Here is a 25,547-nt window from a genome sequence, read left to right on the forward strand (position 1 = left end):
AGCCCAGAAAACTAATGCAACAGCACTGCAGAATCTGGCTACACCACAAACAGCGCTGGTGGCAGGCAGGGGTCGAGAGATGGTAGCAAAGTTAAAACGTATATATGCTGCTCTGATTTACAGGGACAGGAGTACCTGTTTGGTTATCCACAATACTCCACAGCCAAAAAAATGCAGCTAGCTCGTGCAGAAGAGGGCTATATGATTTTATCTGCAATTAGTCTGCATCTTTGTTTTTCTCTGTTATTGCTATTCCATGGCAAAGTAATGCTCCGTCTTCATATTCAGTAGTTGGATGCCAGTCTCCTGTCTTTATTTAATATTGTGCTTGTCCTATCGGCTTCGGAAAGTCTAGTGGGAGAAAGAAAGGTTGGTCGCGTCACGCACCTCGTCCCCTCCTATGTGTGTGCCACAGCTCTTCTTCCAGCAGCTTTTGCTGCCTGGCTGGGTGCACACACCAAGGATGCAGCCTGCACACTTGAGCTGCGGCTTTAGGAGGATCTGCTGCCCTTTTCCCACCACTTCCACTCAGAGATGCCGTTGTACTTGAGAGGAATTTTGAAGTATTCACAGCTTGCTTATTAGGGAAAAGAAGTCATCTGGTAGAATGAGAAAACTCATGCACTCTGTGATATGACTGTAAATAACTGCACTTAAAATGAAATCGAAGCCCGTATCTTGGGACAAGTATGCCAGCTTCCAGGAGAAGATGGAATTTTTTCATGGCAGACTTATCACTGGTTTCCTAAATGAACCAAGATAAACAGAATAAACTCTTTCATGTGGTAGCTGTGATTAAAGCAAGGTCCTCAAGCTGGCAGCCTATCATGGGGGGGTTCAAAGTGGAAATGGGAGCTGGCTTTTTTCTTTCTTTCAGAGAATCCCGCTGCTATTTGTACGTAGCCTATCTTGGTGACTGGCATACACTGGAATACATGCCGTCTGTTGGCTTGGAAATCTCATGGCGGTAATCAGGAGTGCACTGGTCCTTATGGCAGGCATCAAATGGGCTACTGCCAGGTCTTTGAACTACAAAAATAAATAGAGAATAGAACTACATTGTATTGGCGAAGCCTGAGGCCCAGTCGTCTGTCTTGGAGCATGCTCTGGTGAGAGTGTTTAACTTGGATTTTGTCCATCACATGTGGTAGCTGCAAGAGTGGAAGAACAGAACAATGTTAGACGGTACATTTAATAGCGTGTTGGCTTCGCAATCCTCAGGAAACTGTTACTCCCATTTTCTCTCCTAGGACTCTGAGCTCTACCCTCTTTGCTGAGCTTCTGTGTAAGTGGATGTATGTATCAGATAGTGCAGTTTTCTCCCCGGTCCCACAAGGAACCCGTACGCACCCCCTGAAGAAAGAGGTCCACGCACAGATCTGTCCCGTGCTCGTGGCTAGCATAGGACTCGCGTGCAGTTTCCTTGGCAGTTTTGACAGCTCTGACTTACGGGATGCTCTGGGTGAACCTCTCTGCCCCACAGGACTTGGGAGGCAGAGGAGAGGAGCAGCACGTTTGTTGGTTTTGGCTGAAGCACGTCGTTTTCCTCTGCCTGTTGTGGGCAGTCCGTGGAACAAACTACAGCCTCCTCTTTCCTTGCTCAGCTGCGTTTCTGCACCAAAACAGAGTGTTCTGCCAGCCCCTCAGTGTGCCGTATACCTACCTACCTGATTGTGTGCGTGCGTGTGTGTGTGTGCAGGCTGTATTCCCTGGTGCACCACAGTTTCCACGCGCCGTGCATTGCAGAGCACTAAGGATGTTTTCACGGCTGAATGAATTTGTTATGGAGTATTGGACAGGGTTTCTGAAGAAAGAAAAAATGAGTATGAAAATTTTCCAATGAAGCAATATTGCAACTTTTATGTATGACTTCCTTATTTCTTCAGTAAAAGTTTTTGGGGTTTTGTGATGCATTAGTTATTTGATATAACGTTGGTGAAAGAAGGGAGAAGAGAACTTAAGAAAGGATGAATTCCCTAGTACAATCCATTTGTTTTGTGTCACTTTGGGAATGCAAAGCAGCCATGAACTCAGTTCCTGACTATTCCAAGTTATCAGAATGGCACAAATCACGGGAAATGCTGCTTTGCATTCTGAATTACTAGAAAGTAATTCAGAGTAACTATGTTCAAATTTGAGGTACATTTCCAGCATTTTTGTAAATGATCAGACTATGGTCTGAAAGGGAAAGATATATTGGAGTGAAAATGTGAGTTCTCAATCAAACACTTCATCAAGTTAAAACTATTTTATTTAGCTTTAAAGCAGCAACAGTTTGTTTATCATAAAAATTCATTTGTTGAGAACTTGCTGTCTCTGTTACTGTCCAGAAGCCATGTGGGAAATACGCTGTGTAGTACGTGAATATGAGAGGCAGCTTTCCTTTGTGCCTGTCTGCAGCGGTGGCCAAGCCAGTTGCCAGCCATGGAATAATAAGGGCAGAGGCAGCGGTGGCTGCTGCTGCCGCCAGGGTCTTCCTCAGCTTCGTCCCGAGGAAGGACACAGCAGCGTGCACATGCTTTTTCAGAATGCTAATTAAAAAATAAAAAAGACGATACTGTAGGCTTTGTCGAAACAAATTAGGGAGGAGAGGGATAGCTTATGATGATGATTGCTTGGCATAGTGTCTGACCACTCTGAACAATAAGCTATCCATAGTGCGGTAAAAACATTTAATTAACTTAGCAAAATGCAGGTTGTTTTCTTCTGGTGCATGCCAGAGATCATGTCATTCCACTTATTATTTGTATCAGGGAGCTTGAAGTAGAAGTTGTAACTCTATCTTTACTCAGCTCTGTGACATTAGAAAGAGATTATTTTCATCTGACACAGCTGATGCTTTTTATTTCGCATTTGCAATAACAGTTCACTGGGCTAGGTTTTTGTATTTAGCTTAAAGGCATGTTGGTCACTTCCAATTAAAGTAACATTTACCTAAATACTCATCTGAATGGAAGAGCTCACTCAGCCTCTTTTACGGTCCAGATGCTTATTATCCTGCTGAGCTTTGTTTCTCTGCTATGGTTTCCTTCTAAGGTACAATGGCAACGGAAATACATAGAAAAATACATAAGAAAAGCTATCTTTTTGTGATTTCTCTCCTAACTGAAACCAGGAAATACTAAAAATATCATGTATATGAGGTGGTGGTGGAAAGCCTGATTCCTAGAACAAATTACTGTAGATGCATGTGACTGAACAGAGTAACTTTTGGGATTTCATCTACGATGCAATTTGAATCTTCAGTTATTTGCCCTTTATCCACATAGAAAAAACTGCATAAAGACTGTGGGTGGGTGGGCAGGCAGAATGCTCATTCTCTGAACTTCTGTTACTGACAGGAGATACCATTCTTTTTTCTTGTTTTCTTTGTACATGTTAGTAACAAATGGCATCTCCTCATTTGAGTACATGAGGTGAATGAACAGAATACTTGACATGAGCCTTTCAAAATCAGGCTCACAAACAGATCTTGAATGATAGAGCTCTTTAAATCCTTCCTCAAGGAGGTAGGCTTATGTGGCTGTTATGATGCATAGCTTCATTTTTGGTAATTTTCTATGATATTTAAATGATGAAACTCAGCCTGTATGGTATCAGGTGCGTGGCTTGCTGCTGAAACGTTCTGACATGCTTCCTTCTTTTTTCTGAGATGGATCACCATTCCTGCCTCAGAGCATTCTGGTGGAAAGAACCTTGGTGTTGGAAAGGTTTTGTAACAGAAAGAGACCCCAGGGCTGTCAACGTTTCTACTTTTTCAATAAATGGTTTTCAAAAAGGCTTTTTTTTCCCCCTCAAACTCCCTCAAATACTTTGGTTTCTTACAAAATCCAGAAAAAATATTTCTGAACTGAAGATTTTTTAACTCTTTCTGAAGCTTGTAATCTACAGATGGACTATCCATCTCCATTGTTTTGACTTGCGCGCTATGTTTTTTTAAAAACTCTTTACCCTCAAAAAATTCAAACAGTGGGGTTTTTGGTAGTATTCCTACCCAATGTGTCTTTCATGTATCTAAGTGTTTAAAGTAGGCTAAGCCTTATATATTTTTTTACCCCCTGTATATTTGTTTTTTTCGGTCATTCCACTATGTCAGCTAGTCCAGAGATTTCTTCTGTCCTCTAAGTTTCCAAATAACCACTTGGATTAGTTAATTATACTCAGCTTCACAGAAAGAGTAACTCTAGAGTAATCACTGCCCCTGAGTGGAAGAAAATCATGTGGCACACGTACTTTTGCACATGAGAGTACAAAGTCACTGTGTAGTATCTTTGGTAAATACAAACAGACTGCGTAAGTTTAAAAATCTTTTCTTTAATCCGTGTAAGGAAGGATGAGGTTCCATTATTTAAATTTAAGCAGCGGGCTATTGTGTGTAATCATAAGATGGTGTGATTTGCCTGATGTTTGACATTTAATTCTTATCAATGCAATAGAGTGAAAAAAAAAAAAAGGCTGAACTGTAATGATGACATCCACCCTGTTCTTATTCCAGGGTGAAGGCATTTTTAGAGTAAATTTGAAGAGAAAATATAATTAAATACTTCAAAACTTACTTGGTTTTTCATAAAACCTCAAATATAGATATATTATTTGCTACAATACTAATCACAAATCTATCCCTCACAGACTCTGTCTATATTTTCTTAGGAATACATGTACTATATAATTAAATAACCCAGAATATACATCCTAGAACTCATAGGAGACTTGTTAGTTCAAAGACTGCTACAGAGACAGCATGCACGCTTTGTTGTTTCATGTTTTTCAATTTTATGCAATGAAAATTAATAACTGAGAATAAATTAAGTTACTAATAAATCTTCAAAGCATCTTCACTCTTCTGATTTTAATTATCTAATTGATAATTGTGCAGATCAAAGATTCCCCTGGTACTGATCTAGTTTCAACAAATGAATGCTAGAGCCGGATACATATTTGTGTATAGAAGAACTAAAGACTTGTTTAAAAATGGATGCACAAAGGATTTACATTATATTTTTAATCTTTTTCCTAAGTCATGTTATTAACAGTGTAGTGAAAATATTTATAATTAAACATAATCTATTCTCCCAGCTACCTGCTGATTTTCTTATTCTTCAAGAGAGAGATTTGTCATTTTCTAATACACTGTAATTAGACCATTTTGGTGAGGAATTATATCTCATTACCTCAATTTGGGATTAGGAAATGTCCTTTCCATAAGATACATTTATGAAACTTTACTGGGGTATTAAAACTCGGCTAACTCAAAACAAAGGAGGTACAGGTAGTAAGGTTGAAAGAATTGTTAGTGTTAGGAAGATCAAACAGATGAAGCATTTAAAAATCCCGTTAGGCTTCAGGGATTTGCAGATGTTGAGACTGAAAGAGTTGTGTCACGTACAGACCTTTTTAATAGCACATACAAGCCATAAGCCATGTTGCAGTTTGAACGTTTAACTTAATGTGCTGTAGAAGATAACACTTGGACATACATATATTCACACGTGAATGCATCGGCTTCCTCTGCAAAAGCATTATTGATACTGCTCAAGCTGAAAGCATCTCTGTGTCGAGGGAAGGCTGCGGACGATGTGTTTGGATGAGGCCAAGGCTTCTCCCTGGTGGGAACTGAGCTGCTTTTGCCCTGTTACACCATGCCAGGCCACCTACTCCAGCAGCAAAAGCCAGATGGGGGGGTAGTGCTGAGGACCCTGCTATGGAGACTCAGCATCCCATTCTTACATCAAACAGGGCAAGTTTTTGCCCTGTTCAGGATAGGAAGCTGAAGATGATCTCCCACCTTTTCTTAGACCTCTTTTTAGTCCAGCTATTAATCTTCCCCCACCACAAAGGCTTCCCTTTGGTGCAGGTACCCACAAGCCTGTAATGGCTCCAACCAGACTGGTATTTTCTCCTGGGGCTGTCTCTGTCTTTTTCTGTTTCAGAGCTGGCAAGAAAAATTTCTAGAAAGGTCACATTAGGGAATGCCAAAGAATACAATTTTGGAAATAATATCCCAGTCTGTTCAGGATGGTGCCTGTTTTATTTCTTTGTTTGTGGTTTACCATGTGTTCCCTAGAAAGGCTGGCTCTTTGCCTTGTCTCATCTGCAGCCCGTCGCCCGACAGAGGGAAGATGGGAAGGTAGATCCTTCCCTGCAGGTGATGGAGCATGTACAGCTGGGAGAAGTTTCTGGAATGGAGGAGGAAAGAAGCCCGTGCTGAAGAAAGGTGCAGCGCTGGGGGTGACTGTGACAGGCACGGGAAGGATCCCACAGCCAGAGGTGAAGGGAGGAAAGCCACTCCTCTTAGGATGTTAAACAGTCTGGGAAGTCTAGAGATTGCTGAACTAAAAACAATACTGGAGGAAAGGCCCTGCTCTATAAAAAGACGATTAATACAGCCAGGTAAGTTTTATATCTTATGTCTTTTTCGCCTCACTCAGTTTTCACTGTTGCTTAAAAATTGTCATAGTTCTAGACTTCCCCCTCCCCAAATTACAGAACCTAGCCATTGGGATTCATAGCTCTTACTATTTTTGGGGTGTTTTGAGATTGACATGGGGGTCTGGGAGATCCCATTAAAAGCGTGCCCATCATAGCATATTGTCTTGCAGCCAAAAAAATAAGTAGTGTTGGTTGGAAACTGGGAGCAGAAATTATATCACACCAAGCATATAAAAACCCCTGAAGCTCGGTTTATTTAGGATTGTTAATGGTGTATCTAAAGGGAGGGGAAAGAAATTGTAAGAGATAGGAAGGAGAATGATGTGAACTGCTAGAGCACAAAGCAGACTTGGAACATGAAAGAGCGAAATACCATGCCAAAGTAATTAGATGATATAAGCATAAGGCAGGAAAGTTAGCCAGCACTTATCTTCATTTATAAATAATGCTTCTGGACACTTCTTCCCATCCCCCATTTAGAGACGAATATTCTGCTGTAAACCAGGCCTGCTCTAAACATCAGTGTCTCACTTACCCTGGATTAACCTAGTGGTTCTCTGCAGGATATGATGAGGTCAGAGCAACGCAGTATATCTCCCTGTTTTGAGTACATCAGGTGTCGGTACTCCGGGGTTGCACTTTTTGATAAAGGTTGTACAGAGAACAATAGGAAGACATGAATCCTGGTTAGTCCCCTCACATGAAGGAGACTAATCCCACTAGAGTGAACTTGCAATCTGTTTTTACTCAACTGTAGCAGAATAGACCCTCCAAACATGAAATAGGAATTTGAACAAATATCCCTCATCGACTCTGAAATGTTCAAAGCTGACATGGGCTCTGGATGCCTTATAGCCAATTAATGATGATGGGAAGGGGTTATCTGTGGTCCTTATGAGGCTTTGAAAATGTCTGCCACAATGTTTAACTTGCTAGAAATCGCTTGTATGTGATGCAACTCTTCATCATGGTTCAGTACTTTACTTTGCAACCAAAGTAGTTATTTTTTCCTAAAGAATGTATACCATGGGCATAATTCTATTCAGAGATTCCCATATTGTGTTGAGATGAGTGCTTGCTGAGGACTTAGCCGGTTAACCTATGGACAAATTGTCCAGAGCAGCAGAATACAGGGAGGCAGTACTTCCAGGTTTAAGAAGTGATTATGTCTTCAGACTCAATCCGAATGTAGCTCCATCTCCAAAGCATTTGTGATATGTCTGCTCACAGTTAACATATATTCTCAAGCCAGGCTTCCCAGGGCTTCTGACTAGGGTTAGTGAGCTAGTGGATGAAGCGCCAAAATACTGTGGTCACCCGCGCTGATGCTCTGTTAGTGGTTTATGGGAAGTCAGCTGGTAGTCTGTAATGCTATTTTTCCTTCGTATTGCCAGTTGCTAAGTCATATAAAGGGCATATTAAAGGAATAATATTAAATAATACTTAATGCTGCTTTCCCAAGCAGATGATTACTTATGTCTGCCATAGAAATACCAGTCAAAGGCAACTGTGAAGGGAAGATGTCAGCTGTGGTAGCTGATAAAGAACAGGTAGAGTCACTTCAACAGTCTGCATCATTGCAAGCAAAAGGGAGTTTTAGGAAGTTTTTTCTAATGAAATGTACTTTTGGCTATTAAAGTGTGAGGCCTCCTTAGCTTTTATTTAATAAGGAAATCAATGGATGAATCAGAAAAATTACAAAGTCCTTCAAATTGACATCCATTTTGTAGGCTCAAAAATGTACACATATTACTTTATTTGACCCGTAATAGTATTTCTAGCTTCCATCAGAGCTATAAGGAGACATGCAGAACAATGCAAAAATGAATGTTCTTTAAGTTTTCCTCTATCACCAAATGCAGATATATATGCTTCGTGTTCCTCTGACTATGTTAGGAAACAAACTTCTGTATCTGGGCCTTTTGGGTTTTGGTTTGGGTTTTTTTTCCCCCTCCAATCTAGAAAGACTTCTGTCTTCAGAATATATACAAAATACTGTAGCAGTGTGAAGTGTGAGAGTGAGAATGAGAAATTCACACAAATTCATTGTTATTTGTGTCTTGCTTTTGATCTTCAAACTTGCTGCAAATTCTGTGAAGCGCTAAAACTTCAAACAGGACGTTTTTCCCAGAATTTCACATAAAACGCCAACTGATAAGATGCCTAACATATTCCTGTCTACCTGCTTGGTTACAAAAATATATGGGTTTAAATATCTAAAGAAGTTACTCCAAGGATTACTTCTGATAGCTAGAGAAGAATTATCATCTTCTAAATTAAGGAGGAAGACATGAGAAAGAGATAGAATCTTAACATTAAGCTACTTTTGAAATAAATGCAAGGCTTCTTTTGAAGTCTAGTCCAAAGTCTACCCTCTGGCTCGTTTCATTCCACCTGATTTTAGCCAGAGGATTCACCTGGGCTGTAACAGCTGGGAGTCCGTGAAGTGGAAAGATGCAGGAGTCCCTGACAGGCCTTGAAATAGAAGTTGACTGAAGCACCATGAGAAGGTGCTCGGAGTGACTTGTCTTCCAATGTAGGTGCCTAAACTGAGGTGGGAGGAATGAGGGATAAAGTCTGTGCAAACCTTGCCTGATATGATGCAGAAATGTAGCCATGAGTCCTCAAATGATTTCTTGTCGTGGGATTACCGAAGTGTGATATCCTGTGGATGCAAAAAAAAGTTGAAACGATCACCGAAAAGTATATGACAAAATATCAGTTCCTTACAACAGTCCCACTGAACATTATCTTCAGTTTCTTCATTCAGCAATTAAGAGTTATCCTGAGAATCTGAGTTTTAATTTAAAGTAATATTGATCTTCAAAAACCACAATGAACTCTGCTCATAACCAAATAATTAGAAGATTAAGCTGAGAATCTCAGCAGCATTTCATTAAGAAAGGCCTAATGCAAAGAATTGTTTTTTTAGAATGGCTGTGATAAAACCGTATTATATACATAAATATTTGGCTTGATTTCAAGAGTGGAAAGAACCCAGTAGCGCTGCATGTTTGAAGAATAATAGCATTTATTTAGGATGCGACTTTTTAGGTAGATGCTACTAAAAATCTTAGTTGCAGATATTATCCTTCATTCTGGAAAGGACAAGCTAGAAGCTGTTGCTTTTTTTATTTGACCTTTAGATGTTACCTTAAATGTCATCGTTTCATGTTATTTAAAAAGAAGAGTAATTTATAATGGTAAAAAAGTAGGATTTATTCTGTATCTCTTTTTAAAGGAAACATACAACTTGAATTGTGTACCTCAGGCTTTTTTTTTTTTTCTTATTTTTCTTCTCTGCCAATGTTCTTTTTTGATTGCTTGGATGCCATATGGTATTATGGCCCTTTTATCTTTTATATGACTATCACCTGCAGGCAGTTGCCTCTGAGCTCCTGATCCCTGACCACAGCTTCTCCTAAACCTCTGTGAAGCATCAAAAAGATTTAACAAAAGGCCAAAGAGATGAATGATTTTTTGTTGTTGTTAAAGGATCTTAGTTGACTGTCCAGGTTATCACTGCACTCATAAATGAAAAATGTATTTATTGCGTTTTGTCTAGTGTCTTGGGCCAGTGCTCCTTATACAGTAATAAATGTCCTCTGGATCAGACCACCGTGGTAGGCTTTCAGTTGGAGATTATTGATTCCAGCAACTCTCTCAGGTTCGATAATCTCAGTTTAGCTGTAGTCATTTTCTTTATTTTGTTATATCCAGCAGCACATACTGTACCGTTGTGCTTTTCAAGTTGAACTCAACGTGAACTCAGAGGTGATATCCTGCTTCTTCAGGGTGGAATTCTATTTGAAATAGTAAAATTCTAGTAAACGTGAATTATTAACTGTGTTGGGACTTTCAAAGCTAATGTTCAGTTTTGTAAGCTTCCTGCATTCTTCAGTCATTAATGAAAGAGGATGCAAGCGCGATCAATGTTGCGATCTGTTACGACGCTATAACCTTGAGCACTTTTGGTTGAGCACCTCACAACTTTGTGCCACTGAGCGGGTTCAGGTTGAAGTCGTATCTTAACAACGCTTGTTTTACTAAAAACATCTGAGGACAGTGGAACCACAACAGTGTCTAATTATCTCATGCCAGGTGTATCCACTTCTGAGCTCAGAATTCTTGCTCCGGAGCTCAGCTTCGAGCACAAGTCAGCAATGGCTGGTGTGATCAGAGATGTCTTTCACCTCCCTGGGGCTGTTCTCTGACATCCCTGCTCTGCTGGCTTAGTGCTCAAAGGATCAAAGTCCATACAACTGCAACTCTTTGTAATTCCTGGACATGGGCATGTATATGGGCCCATCTTTTACCAAAACCACCCCCATGAGAGCTGTTTTGAAATGTAAGGACTAACAAGTACAGGCAATTTGGGATGACTGTTGAAAGTATTAGCTAGATCTGCCTGTCCTCCTCATGAGTTATAGCTGTTTGAGCTGCTTGTCTATTCCTTCTGTAAGGTACAGCATGCTGTTTCAAGGTGCACTGTTGTCCAGTTTGCTTTGCCTCAATATATTTGTCTTAAACTGCACTACGAACCGTAGCGGTTGACAATCTGCACGTCTGGCTGCTCGGACACCTGTGTGGTGGGGTCAGGACGGAGTTGATGTTGCTTGGGTCCCCACTTGAGCACTTGGTCCCGCTGTTGCTGGCTTGCCTCCTCACTGCCCAAGGCTACTTTGAGAATCATCAATTTTAGAAATCTGGATGTCCCAGGGATGGTTGCACTGAAGGGAAAATTTGATGTTAATGAAAAATATGCTTTTAAAATACTTTCCCATTGTATTTAATGTTGGAACATTCAGTGCTGGAGTAAAAATGCAAACAGATATATTATTCTTACCCTAATCCTTCCATATATTACAAGGATTCTGTTGCTTTTTCCACTTGTTCTTGGATTGTATTTATAAAACTATCTTAGCAAGGTACCACAATAAAACACTCTCCAGCTGACAATAATCTCTTTCTCACTACTATTTGAAATTTTCTCTGATATGCTGAACTTTGACAAGAATACAACTGGATAATACTGGTTGACATTTCATTCTTCATTTCCTAAAAGAAATAGAATAGAAAGGGGGCCAAATAATTATTTTTATCTTGTGTATTGAAAAAAAATTTTTTTCTAAATGAGAGGCTCTCTTGTGTGACTTTCTGCTTCATATTATCAGAAGCATTGAAGTATTTTCCTGTCTTTTCCTTTACAAAGCATTCTTGTTTTCTTGTTTAGACCATTCTCAGAATGGCTGATCTGAGATTCATCTTGGCTCGTATTATTCCAGTTTTAATGCTATATGTCAAAGCAAGTGTCTCAGCTTGCATGTTATAAACTCTTGAGCATGTCCTTGGCAAACCAGGTATTTAAAGAAACCAAAACACTTTCACACTGAGCAATTTTGTTTAGTTAATGACAATTCTTTCTTTGCTTCCTCTTGTGAAGCTTCACCAGACACCAAATATAAATAAGGCTCTTAACTGAAGTTTATAATGTGGTGGTGACCGAAGATGAGAGAGACGGCTTTCTGAGTCCATCCTGTGTGTGCCTGGTGATCTGAATGCAGTGTAGAGTGCATGCTTAAATGGAAGAGACTTCACAAAACTTGTGTTACTTATTCCACAAAATGAAAAGGATTCCTGAGTTTTTTCTTCATCTGATTTCATGGGATAGTATCATGATGATTTCTTTGATATTCCTAATATTGTACTTTTTTCTCTGGGGAAATACAAAACCAGTCATTTCCACTGGTATTTCCTTTTTCAAAACAGGTTTACTACAGTGGATGAAAACGTGCTCCCTATTGCAGCTATTGTCATAACTTTAAGTAGTTTGATTCCAAATATTGTGGGGATAAAACATATTTTCCAACCTAAAATTTCTAAAATTTGATTTTGTAAAATGGCTGAAGTCTTTATTTTCATGTCGGTAATAAACAGTCTTACGAACTTCAACCTGCAGTAATTCTTCCAGAAAACAAAAGTAAATGTACGACAGAACATACTATACTGTAATTGTCTGTAGTCATTAAAGAAAATAAAATCAAAATTGAACTATGCCTTTTGTAACAGCCTCACTGAATTAAAGCTAATGGTTGAGAGTATTCACGGTGCATAGACAGGACAGTGTTAATGCGTCTGTAAGCAATACTGTACATCTATCTGTCTGGATATATGATCATGAGCTGAAGATTGTTTATTGTCAAAGGCTGAGTGGCTAATAAATGCTGGCAATGGCTTGGATTCACTGGAATGCTGCACAGCTGCAGCATTAGTCAGACTTTCCCTTTTCTGAATTCTGTAATCCCTTCAATATTGCATTAAATATGTTTTCAATATTTATCTGGATAAAAATGTGCTGAATATTGCAACTGTTTAATTCTGATGTTTGTCACGTAGGAAATCTGTGTAAGGCAGAAGGTAACAACATTTTCATTGCTAAAACCTAATGCAGCCTCTTCTTGTGTCGTTTGCTCATTCGGAGCCTCACACTTGGCCTATTTACAGCACTTGGTAAGCCTTTGCGATCGCTCAGAGGTGGAGGCATGTCAGAATTTCTGAAGCCAGATTTCAGGCCTTAGTTCTTGGCTGAACTCACTGAACTGACCCGTCACCCTACACAAGAATCAGAGTTCCTATAGATTTCGGTGTCAGTAGAATTTAGCGGATGGATTTTGGATTTGTTATAGTTCATAGTCCAAATACTTGACAAGCCAGGAGTCAGAATGGTTTATTAATATGTCACTATTTTTTTATTAGTTTTCCTAAACGATCAGCTGGTCTGTTGTTAGCTGATCTATTGTCTCTCTACCAACCTTTTTTTAAAACAATTTTTATCTATGAACCAGATTATTTGGATAACAGTGATTGCAATTAATGATGTGGGAGCAGGGAAATATGCTCCCCTTATGTTGTGGGTTCAGGATTAAGACAGGGAATCCAAACACGTGCAGCTCAAGTTAACCACATGGTCTAATGCAGTCCTGGCGATGCTAAAGCTTACTGCGTCCATGTGTTTCCACCAGCAATTACTTTCCCAGCTGCTGTTGAAAAAAAGGAAAGCACACCAAATGGAATGGCTTGTAGGCACCAAAGATAACCCATTGCTGCTTGGGATGATTGCTTTAGACATTAGTCTGACCTGGAAACAAGTGGGCTGTAGGCATTAGGAATAGAGAAGGTCATTAAAAAATCATATTCAAACTCAAAGTATTTTTTGTACTTTTTTTGTCCAGCTGTATTAGTAATAGCTTGATCAGACTTATGCAAAAAGCCTATTGAATCCATTAGCCGTAGGTCACTGATTCAAGCAGATTAACAGTAGCAGAAATATGCATTAAGTGAAGGACGAATTATTGGTGTCTGCCTAACTACTTCTAGTGTTCGCCCTGCAGTTAAAGCTGATTTCAGTCACTTATTGGCAGTCGCAGTGGCACCAACAAGTGAGTGGGTCATGGAGACTAAACTGTGCATTCATCCTGAAGTGCTCCCTTAAGGAATAGGTGGGAGAGTGTTGGGGAAGCTTGAATGAAAGTTGCTCCCGTTCTATGGAAATGTAGAAAGTTTTAGGAACTGTTGACGCCTTCTGGGACATAAAAACTCCCACATTTGACTGAACTGTTGCAAGCATACATTGAAAATGAGAAGCCTAGCATTAAGCTGAAATTACTACATAATAATCTGGAACAAAAACTTGCATTGCTTTGTCACATTATCTCTTTATGATAAAGTCTTTTCATCTAGTCTCTTGACAGTGAGTCATTGGCAAAACATTTTAAGTGATTCAAATAAACAGAAAAATTGAATACTAGTTTCTTTGTTCAAGAAGAAACTCACACACAAAAAAAAAAAGAAAAGGACATAAGCCTTGCTCTCTCTGTTTGGATATCAGCTTTCCAGTACTTTCAAGTACACAAAGCAGTTTCTCATCCCTTGCCACTTTAGAAAACATTGATAGCCAGTGTATCTCACCCATCCATCCTGTGGTGCAATGTGTCATATTTGGTCTTTATACCCAGAACAATGATTTATCTTGTTGTAATAGCTAAAAAAAAAAAAAAAAGAACCCCATTCCATTACAGACACAGCATATCCTTTCAAAGAAGAATGACGGCTATAGAATATTTTCTGCTCTTGATAGTCAAAATGTATAGGTATTTTATTATATTCTTATTGAATTGAAAGTCATAGCACGGTCAATCTAACACTTTTCTTGTCTGGCAGAACATGTTGCATATCAGCTTTTTTGTGTTAACGTGGTTGGTTTGTTTGTTTGTTTGTTTCAAGATTGGTGTCAAGAAATGCAAAGAGAAGTCCAGGAAATGGAGAATATTAGGTAATTGCGAGGTGAGCAAAGCTACGTGTGATGGTAACTTATCTTCACCATGGCATGGGATGCGTCTGATCAACTGGAAAGCTGAGAGGTACCATAATTATAAAAGATAAGTAAGATATGTAGAAACATTGAGTAATAAGCGTATCTGCCCCCCCCCCCCTTGACAAGTCACTGATGCTGTCATCACAGTTACAGCTTAGTGAGCAACTTTTACATCACTGTCCCCTCTAGTAACGTCACAGACCCCAATCCACATGGACTATTTTGCTGCCATGTCACATTTATTTAATTGGTTTTCCACTGTCACACCACAGCTGCTTTTGATATTGCCCAATCAACATTTTTCTCACTCAGCAAACATGTTTTGCATTATGTTTTCCCCAGATCAACAGGCATTCATTTTTCTATCAGATGAAACTTTCAGCCCTTAGTCTCAAGTGCTGTAGGCTCCTTTCAGTTCTCGCTTTCTGGCTGCATAATAGTTTTCCAATCAAATATTGCTTCCGGCCTTTATTCAGAAGCTACCACATGCAAATCACTGAGAGATATGTGAAATGAAGTTTAGGTTATTACTAAGTATTGTAGCTTTCCTTAAGGCATCTCTTCCCTTCCCCGCACACAAATTTATGTGTTAATATGAATCATTATCATTCGTTTATGGTCAAGGAGACACTGACCTCCACTGGGATTTACAGTCCTTGTCTCAAGCAGCCTGTTTTGTTTGGCACGATTCGCTGTTTTTTCTATCTATGCCGCTATTGTATGGCTCTGTCAGCACATACCGACCGCGTGTGAGCGTGGCAATAAGCAGGGGATGGACCGGGGGGGGCTCACTTGCCCCCTCCCAGTGCTCAGCTCTCCAGCTGCCGGTGACGGCACTGGCAGAAAGCCCCACAGCCATCGGGACGGTCTAAGGACCGGGGAAGGAGCAGGCTGCTCCTGCCACCGTCGCCAGCCCAACACTGCCGTGCCGGTGCCCGTTGGAGGCTGTCGAACAGGACGTTCGGGCAGATCGTATCGCATGGCTTTGACCTCAGCTGAGGAGCCCACCAAGAAATAGTTTGATGAATTATTCAGTTACGGAAAAATGTTGCACAAGGATAACACGGAGGAATTGTACGACACAGAAATGCTATTATTCAAAGATAGGTATCTGCAATTTTTTTGTTCGGTTTGGGGCCACTTGCGCAGATACACAAAGCAGCTGGTCTGCACCTGGTTTGTATCTAAAAAGACCTTTGCTCATGAATAAGTACATGACTAAAAATAACACTGCAGGTCTAATCTACTTACGCTCGTAAAACCTTAACTTCAATATGGGTACCCTGGCATAAGGGATGAAGGAATTTTGTCAAGTGTTAATGCAGAATTATTTCATATTTACAGTATTAAAAGTGGAATTTAAGGCCAAGAATGTGTATAGCCAAACATTGTTTGGGGGTTTGAAAACACAATTTCATATTTATTTTTCTCTCTGGAAAGTGGTTGATAATCCCGACCATCACCACATAGTCTGGCTGTCGGGCTTTCAACGGGAGCTGTTCTTATTGCCAACCTGGATGTTCAATAACTAGATTCAAGTTAAAATTAAGAAAAACCAGGAGACCTCTCATAGCAAAAAGAAGGTTCCATGAAAATAAAACCATTTGGGTTAGATACCGCCTCTTAGATTTGTTTCTGTAGTGTCTTATTTTTGTGATTGGATGTCTTGTGTTCTTTCTGAAAGACAGAAGCAACAAGTTTGCCTTTTACAGTCACTGTAATCAATAATATAGTCCTTCAACTATTCCATTTTCTGTAAGCATGGGCAGAAATGAAATGCCTTTCTATCGCAGTCCACCTGCTTTATTTAAAACACAGATTGCAATTTTGCTCTTTTCCTTTACCACTGCTGCACAGTCCTCAAAACCATCTCTTCCATCCCAGCTATGAGAAGGAAATCATGGCTACTTGCTGCTGGGCTTAGGCAGAGTTCTTTAATAGGAAAACTACATTTTACATAGGAGAATAACATCATGTGGCAGGGCTGTGGCAACAATAACACCTCTACTGCCAGAAAACACTTACCCTGGGTGGCTCAGATGGCCCCAAATATTTAAGAGCATTTTTCTTATACTGTAAATTCCCTGTGGTACATTATTTTCTACTGAGAGCTAATAACTACCCTGTCTGTAAAGCAACTGGTCTTAAGTTTATTAGCTTGCAAGACAGAAGAATAACAGACACATATCACTGACATTTAACAAAGATATCTTTCATGGGTTTCTGTATTTTTTCATATGCACCACACGTTTCTCTTTAGTTAGAAAAACACATTTTGAACTACATTCTGAGTAACTTCTTATGAAGCAAAGCACATTTTCCAAAAAGTCCTTAATGCTTCACCAAATACTGAGTCCCTTTTCAGAAAGTTCTGAAGGTTTTTGCAAAAGAAATAACATGTCAGCTTCCCCAGCGAAAGCTGTTTCACCCCTGCCGCAGCAGCCATACTATTTTCCTTGGCATCATGGGAGGACATCATCCTATTCCTGCACTGAAGTGGAAACGATTGCACAACCGATTTTCATCTGAAAGTGGCTTCTTCAGACAGTATAAATCCCCATTCACTCTTCCTTAAAAGTATAATATTAGTCTGTTCCTTTAGAGTGGAGGTGTGGGTCACAAGAAGTAGTGACAGTACATCCTGGTAGTTAAATAGAAGAGCTTTCCACTAGCTGGACATATTTTGTGGGTAGGTGATGCGCATGGAAGGGCGATCCAGTCAAACATGGCTATTTTTCTTCTGGAAGGAGTCCACTTTCAGGTAATATTTTTAGCCAGAGTATAGAGAGACTGTAAGGAGATAAAAGCCACCCTCAGCTCCTGTATTTTTGACAGGCAAATCTGTACAAATTAACGGGTGCTCAGTGACACAGAGCACATTATTGCTGGTTTGCTCTCACAGTGACTGCATGCTCTTGAAATAACAGCAAGTCACATTTGAACTTGCCATGGTCACAGTAAACAGCAGGTACTATGGAAAAAAGGGAGGAAAAAGGGTGGCATGTTTGGTAAAATTATTTCTATTTTAAACTGGCCTCTACAATTTTTGGAATGTGAATTTTGGTGTGCAAAGAAGAATTTGAAAAATTGTTCCTCCCAAGTGACTCAGCTTTTGAGTTGAACCATGTGGAACTTCAAAAGCTGAAGCTGAATGTTGTGAAAGTCCTCCTCGAGGGCCCAGGATTCTACTGAAGTCATGGCAAAAGTTTTGTTAGCTTAAATGGGAACAGGAACAAGCCTGCGATTATTCTTTTTTAAAGTCCGTGAAGAAGCCCAAATACCCGTTGCCCTGACTAGTAATAAGAAAAATTCAAAGGAGAACAATAGTTGTATGTCCTGGAATGCCAATATTAATGGCATGCACTGCAGTCCCAAACTCTCAATAACATGAAAAGCAGAGGGACTAATTTTCTTTTTCTGTGACCCAAACACACACAAGGTCTACCCAAAAGCCTGCCTGGGTGGTATGTTAGAGGACAAGGAACTGAGATAAAAAAATTCAGAAATGATCCAAGCTTCACGCTAAAGAGAAGGGATTATGTCTAGGCCTAAAGAGGGGGAATACTGGTGTTTTATAGTTGAACAGTTTCATATGACTTACAAGGAACGTGTATATTTCTGTCTTTATTGGCTCACCTACTTAAAGGTGCACAAAGGCGCAATGTTTTATTATCGCAGTGCCGGTGGAGCTTCAACTGTGAACTGATGAATTCGGTGTCTCTGCACGGTCCTCAAGAAGAGTAGGCATTTGAGAGAAAGCTCTCCCTCTTCCTCATCCTCCTCTCCTCCAAAACTTTGACATATCAAAATGTTAACTTTTGTTCTGGATGAGTGGCTGTTGCTAATTTGGATAGAAATTATTTGGCTACAATACTTGTGGAAAAAAGCACAGAACATTGGGAAACGTTTGCAAAATGTGGATAGTACAACCCTGGGTTTTATTTGGACAGCTTCCCAGGCACTGCAGAAATGGAAGCATAATGCTTTTACATTTTGAATTTGAGATAAAATGGCCTTTTTAGAGGTATTTCAAAGTACCACATCTAGTATCTACCATTCAGGGTGCTTAGAAAAATTTGCTTGTCCCTTTCAATCTGCCACTAGGAGCAAAGTTGGCAAACAGCAAAAAAAGGCTTCCTAAAATGGAGTGCAATATTCACGTGAGAAATACGAACTAGGATTCCACGTACAATTAACACACTGAAGGTGTTCCAGGCAGCCGTATAGGATATACATGCCATTTACACGTTCTCTAATTGCTGTCAGATAACACGGCAGATCCAGTATTTCCCTTGTTTTGGATTACTTTATGACTACACCAGATTCAGACTTTAGAGTATCTTGAGTCACGGATTCTGTTTTATCTTAAAATCAGCAAGAACTGTGGTAATGTAAACTGTTCTAATGAATAAACAGTGCTGCTATTTACAGTATTTTCTCTCTGAATATCACCCTTAGATTTGTAGGAGTTACTGTCTGAGAGAAGCCAAGGACAAACATTTACATGTTTACAAAATTCATATGAGGTATGAGGGCAGGTTGAACGTTGAAAGCCTTTACATTCCTTTTCCACGGAGAACAATAACAGTGGCAAAACAATGGTGCCTGCAAAACACGGTGGAGATGTGTTCTCAGGTCCATGCGTGTCTTGTCGCTGTCCACCTTGCGGCAGTTATTTCAGTCAGTGGAGGGTTTCTTTCTCTAGCACTGCAGACTCATTTCCATCCAGCTCCTCACTCTGCTGCAGACGCTGACAGGAGGAGAAAAGGGATATTTGGGTGTATTATGCCTCTGCCCACCTTTTTTTCCAATTTCCTCAGCATTTCTCTTTTTGTGGTTTTTCATGTGCTTTCAACAATAATTTCGAAGGTCTGTTGATTTAGAATAAAATGTAACTGGTACTATTTCCAGAGTACTTGCAAATTATGGTCCTGAGTTTCTTCTGCTTTATGTAGTCAATAAATGAACACAAAAAGGCTTGCATCCTCTGGACCGCTCAAGAAGCAGTAAGGTCAACAAAGCTGTGACAGCTGGGGAGGACAAGGTGGCAAAAATAACTTTGAATCTGAGGAGCTTCTTTCAATAGCCGGGTTATTTAGTATTCAGAGTCGATCTGTCCTTCCACCTCCTTGTGCTTGGAGGAAACATTCATGTGGTTGACTGGAGACAATTTACAGATCGCGGAGGTAAACTTGGGGCTTGCAATCAGCCCCTTTTCTGTCTACACATACTGCTCACGCATGATTAATATGTGCTATATTAATCATGGGTAAACAATCCTGTATGTGTGGTTGACCAAATAGTTCTGCTTTGTCTAGTACACATCCTAGGCCAATAAAAAAATAATTTAATACTGCCACCAAATACAATGGTTTTCTGTAATAGTTAGAGAACGCAGTTTGTAATTTGAAACTGTTGTACAAATGTATTTGTTGAAGGGTTTTCACATACCATCTGAAAGAGAAGAAAAAAAGCACATTTTCAGATGTTTCCCTATTTGTTTTTTAAAATTGTAGCATAGTCTTAAAGTTCAGTTTTAAAACTCTGAACTTAAAAAACCCACATTTGGAGTTCATAAATACCTTTTTCCTTTGTTTTTTGTTTATTGTTTTTTTTTTTTCCCTTATTTGCTTCATTTATCCCTTTTCAAAAGTAAACTGATTTCTGTTAAAATGCAACTAAAGCTACATGCAGTCTATAAACATAAGGATCATGGGCTTAAGTTTCAAAATTCTGAAGTTTTAAGTATTTATTCAGATGAGTCCCTTTAGCAGAATATATTTTTAATTCTTTTCTTTGCAATGCTAACATACAATAAAATCTACCCCTTGAAGTTCAGCAATCTACTTCTGTTCCTTTTCCACCCTCTGAAAAAACCAAATGGACTTTAAGTGTCCATAGTTGTTGCACAGTAGTGACTTGCAGCTATTACTTCTTGCTACAAATAATGCAGTCTGAGCAAAAGATATTCCAAGGCAAACTGTTAGTTATGTATATTTATACTGTCCTCAGCCCCTAAAATGGGCCAAAATTCATGCGGTGCTGAGTGAGTAAACACTACGTGCCATGGAAAAGGGCTTTACATTTGGCAAAGGCAAAAAGATGACCTACAAATTTTAGGTTTTCCATCTTTCTTTTACTCGGTGTCATTGAGCAGTAAGAACTTATACATAAAAACCCCTTGTCTACTTGTGAGTAATATCTATTTTAAACTATTAGCAGGACAAGGAAAATAGTGTGTGCTACAGTAACATAACATTTACTTCACAGGAATAGATAGCACATTGTATTTTGTGGCACTGGAAGCACTTTAAACATATAGTTATAGTCGACTGATTATAAAGGTGCACCCTGGGTTCCCCTGATTTTATTGTTACAGGAAAATAATTAATTTTCTTTCCTAAAATTGGAAAACTTCAATATCCAGAGACTCCTGACTTGACTGTTAAAGATGCATAGGCATATCAATATCTCAGCTGCAGCAGAAAGGTTAATAAAAATATATGGCACCATTACAATGAATGCCCCCCCCCCCCCCCCCGAAATGCGCTATAAATGGCATTATCACTATACCTGGAATTGCAATTTGCACGTTATATAGGCCTGAAACAATTTGGGACATTTATTTCCCCTCACTATAGTAGTCTGTAAATGGAGTCACACCATTAATGGAAGAGTCTATAAATGAGTGCTAATTATGTGACCAGATTGAGTCAAATGGGATGAGTTCTCATTTTACTGTAACTGATAACTTCAGTTCTTACTTGACAGCACAAAATAATTAATAATGACAGTGACAATTGATAATTGGGAAATACACATTGTAAATGATACTTCCAGGTTTTTATATGTGTGATAGGAATTTATAGCATGACAAATTATCTAGGGGAAATTATTTTAAGTTTTTGTTACAATTTTACTCACAGATTTCAGGAACAGTAAAAATAAGTATAATACAGGAAAAATGCTGCCGACAATGGGATTAATAACTTCTGAATAAACTCTTTAGGCTTTAGTTAAATTGGACTGGTTTTGGATTTAATTATACCGATACTGGAATATTAAAATTTATTACTGTGATTGTATTTTTACAACTAAAAATGGAATAAACACTTCATAACCTGTGCTTAAGCTGAAGAGTCATCTTCTATAAATATTGTTCAGTACAGTTCAGTTTATTATTAATGTAAAAGCCAAGTTGTTAATTTGAAAAGAAGAAAAAACATTGCATATTTGGGGGTTTTATAGGCTTTTTAGGTTTCTTTATGCTTTCTGTCTGATGAAAAACTAAGAATAGGTATGAAATATGATAAAACTTGTATTTTCCATACAATAAACTGTATTTAGACATCTTGCATAGGCTGTAGCAAGATGAACTTACGGCTGAGCTTTTTATGATGATCAGTAAGATGCAATTTTTGAAAGGTTTAGTACAAAAGCAGAAGACAAGAGCAAAACAAACCTAATAAACCCCTTAACTCCTGGGTGCCCTGTCTCCTGCTTCAGCAGATCTGTCTGTTCTCATTTAGGTGGGCTTCAGCCCAGGAAAACAGTCTGTCTCACCAGGGATTTAAAGACTAATACTTTAATGAGCGCTAACACTAGAAGTGCATGCAGACCTCTCCAACACAAAATAACTGAGATAGATAAGAAAAATAAGTTTCAAAAACTGATAGTTGTTTTTATGTCAGTAATAAAGTAAGTTATTTTTAGGAACATTTTAATGCAGATATTTGCAGTGTAAAGCTATTATAAATTTTAATGAATTATTGGTAAAAGCTGTTTATATCTTTTCTCATGGAAAGGGTTCTCACAGTAAATATATATAAAAATGTGTATGCAAAGACATTTCAGAGGAATCATAAACTGGATAAAGTCTGTACTGAAGAAATTAGACTCTTCTTCCTGTCTGATAGTAAAAGATCAAATCCCTTGAGGCGTTGTTTGGACAAATTCATCTACCCTAGCGACTTTAAGAGCGAAAGCTCTTGAAATACAAGAACAACACTATAGACAACATTGAGCTCTTTAGTCCCTTTGCTGTTAGACCTTTCCTGATTTACTGCTGGACTAAACTCATTAACTACTGGCTCTGTAATAGTCCCCAGACCAAATTTTACAACTTCCATTTCAACTTCCGTCTTCAGCTCAGTCTTTGACCCGCTGTCCTTGTTAAATCCTTACATGAGTGTTAGCTTAATTTCAGGGGGAATTGTAGGGCTTTTGATCTGTGGGAGATGGGGTGAGTTTTGCATTATTTTATGCTCCTTACATCATCCACAAGTTTTAATGCAAAACCTTAGAAACAACAGATTCATGTGAAAATAACAGTAATACTCTCCTGTCAAAAATCTAATTCATAGCTACCATTTAAATAACCTAATTTCTGACATATGAGTCCTCTTTTAAAGCACTGTAGCACCAGATTCCTTGGCAATCAGTCTTTCTTCCACAAACCAATTTTTTTCACACTTTCCTCCACCTACACTGGCACATCAGTATAAATTGGCGGGATGATATTCTGTAAATTATATCTCAGAATGGCATTTGTACATAAGGAAATGGAAACCTAGTGGGAAAATATTTATAGTATATTTATAGGAAAATGGTCTGCAAAAAAACCCATAAGCAAAATCTTTGAATGTGGGTGATTCAATGATTTAGAGTCTATTTAAATCCATATTTTTTTTGAAAAGGGATACATTGATATTTCCGCTTAACTGAAAATATGTTATTCTGAAAGTTATGAGCAGGTTTGCCTAGTAAGTCTAGCTTTAGGACTAAAATGTAGAAATGCTTCGTTATTTGTATTTAAAATTTCATTGATAGTACTGAATACCACCACTTTGATAAGAAATTTGGCTTGTAGAGGAAGATTGTAACTTCTGCTACAGAAACCATGAAACGAGATTACTTTGACCTGAATCGTTGTTCAAGATGTCATCCCTATCCATTGTTAGAAAATGAAGATATGATATTTTAGCATTAAGTTGGCCATATAATACAACTCCAAGGTGAAAACTTATATCTCAGAAATATCTTGACAGATTGTGACCTGAAGTTTCTGCTTTACCTGTGGAAGCACTGTACAAACAGAGAGGATGGAAGTAAGGGGAAAGTAAAGCACTGGTTTGTGTTATACGTTAACATATTTCAGTGTTAGCTGCTGATAGATAGATCTGAGGAATATAATTGAAAATTGCCAGAGACGGTGAGAGTAAAAAGCAAGAACAGTCTTTGTAACTCTTGTCTCTATCTGCATAAAGATAATTCAGAGTCATTTAGAGGAAAAAAAATTAAGCTTCATACTTCTGTGCAGTCATGGTGCATACTGAATCCCAGCCCCCCACTGCGCGTATACTGGCTGGCCAGCTACAGGCACACGTTGTATTAGAAAAGCCTTTCCTCCCCATGGGAACAGTCAAGGTCTAATCACATTTTTATTACAAGATTGCAGGTTTTATGTCCTTTGAGTCCCAGTCCTAAGCATTTTGTGCAACTGGTACTGAGACAACTATTTGCCTAGGAATTGTTATTGCTTTATGGATATTTTTTTTTTCCCCAAAATGATAAAACTAATTTCACATGCAAGTGTATTAAATAAGCTGGTAATTTGCAATGATAGTTATACAATATTTAATGATACCTAATTCTCTGATGCCTGAGACAATTCTTGAGAAAAAATGAGAACACAAATGAAAATATTTCTGTATCAACCTCAGCTCAGCTATTCAGAGAGAACTTTCAAGCAGAGGTTGGTTTATTAAGTTACCAATTTTGAGGAGCTCTGTCTCAGGCAGGTCATAATAATCCTTAGCAATATTGGTTTTGGTTGTCAACAAGTAGTGAGGCCTCCGGGGATCTATTACAGAAGTGAAGGTACTACATTGTATTTCAGTGCATCTCCATATCTGTTTGTGGCATTAATCTTGACATGTTTCGATTGTTTTGTTGTTCAACAGATTTAAACTTTTGAGAGCTTGAATTAGGGTGTTCTGTGTAAAACATTTTCCGTAAATCACGCTCCTTGGCTGATTTAGACCTTTGGTTGCTTTGCTAGGCATACAAATACAAGAAGAAAAGATCACCAAAAGAAGTGCAATAGCTAAAAAATAACTATCAGTTCTCTCAAAGCTCTCTCTTTATAGAAGTAGGAAATAGCTCTGAAAGTGGAAAATTACGTCAAATTTTTGGGTTTTTAAGTATGTCCACTCACCAGCAGTAGCTCAGGCAACAGAAAGTCCTGTGATGCTTTCCAAACAGCACTTTGCATGTGGCCACCCCATTCTTACTCAAATAGTTGGCAAGGGAGGGGGTTGTACACTCAATTTAAATGATAGTCGACAAGAAGCATGTCTATTAAGTTCTCATGTTTGGAAGGGACCAAAGCAAGTCTGCCCAGAAACATATAAAGGCTATTTTATACAAACACCTGACCAAAAAAAATTATTCCCAAGTAATGAACTGTAAAATGGAATAATGAACATTGTATATGAAATAAGATCTTGTCCAAAGTAGAAAATGTATGTGGAGCCGGATTTAGATATGTTTTTTGTTCCAGTTCTATGCTGTTTCTATACCTACCACATCTCTCGTACCTATCATACAGTGGAATGCATTTACTTTGTGTCCTAGACTTGCGTGGTTGTTTTAAAAAAAGCATGGTTCCTCACTGAATTTACACCCCAAATGCAGCCACCATCGAACATGAAAATAACAAACAAATGGGAGAGTAGGAAATTAA

At 38.8% G+C, this 25,547-nt stretch overlaps 1 long non-coding RNA gene across 3 annotated transcripts in view; it reads left to right on the forward strand.

The window, feature by feature from the left end:
* Positions 1 to 25,547, forward strand: part of LOC138687500 (uncharacterized) — a 78,095-nt gene that overhangs the window by 18,152 nt on the left and 34,396 nt on the right. For all 3 annotated transcript variants that reach the window (XR_011326713.1, XR_011326708.1, XR_011326711.1), the window contains exon 5: positions 6,065 to 6,390. This is a non-coding gene — a long non-coding RNA (uncharacterized lncRNA). The remainder of the gene's footprint in view (positions 1 to 6,064; positions 6,391 to 25,547) is intronic.

Source organism: Haliaeetus albicilla, chromosome 1 (genome assembly GCF_947461875.1).
Source record: "Haliaeetus albicilla chromosome 1, bHalAlb1.1, whole genome shotgun sequence".
Taxonomy (NCBI): domain Eukaryota; kingdom Metazoa; phylum Chordata; class Aves; order Accipitriformes; family Accipitridae; genus Haliaeetus; species Haliaeetus albicilla.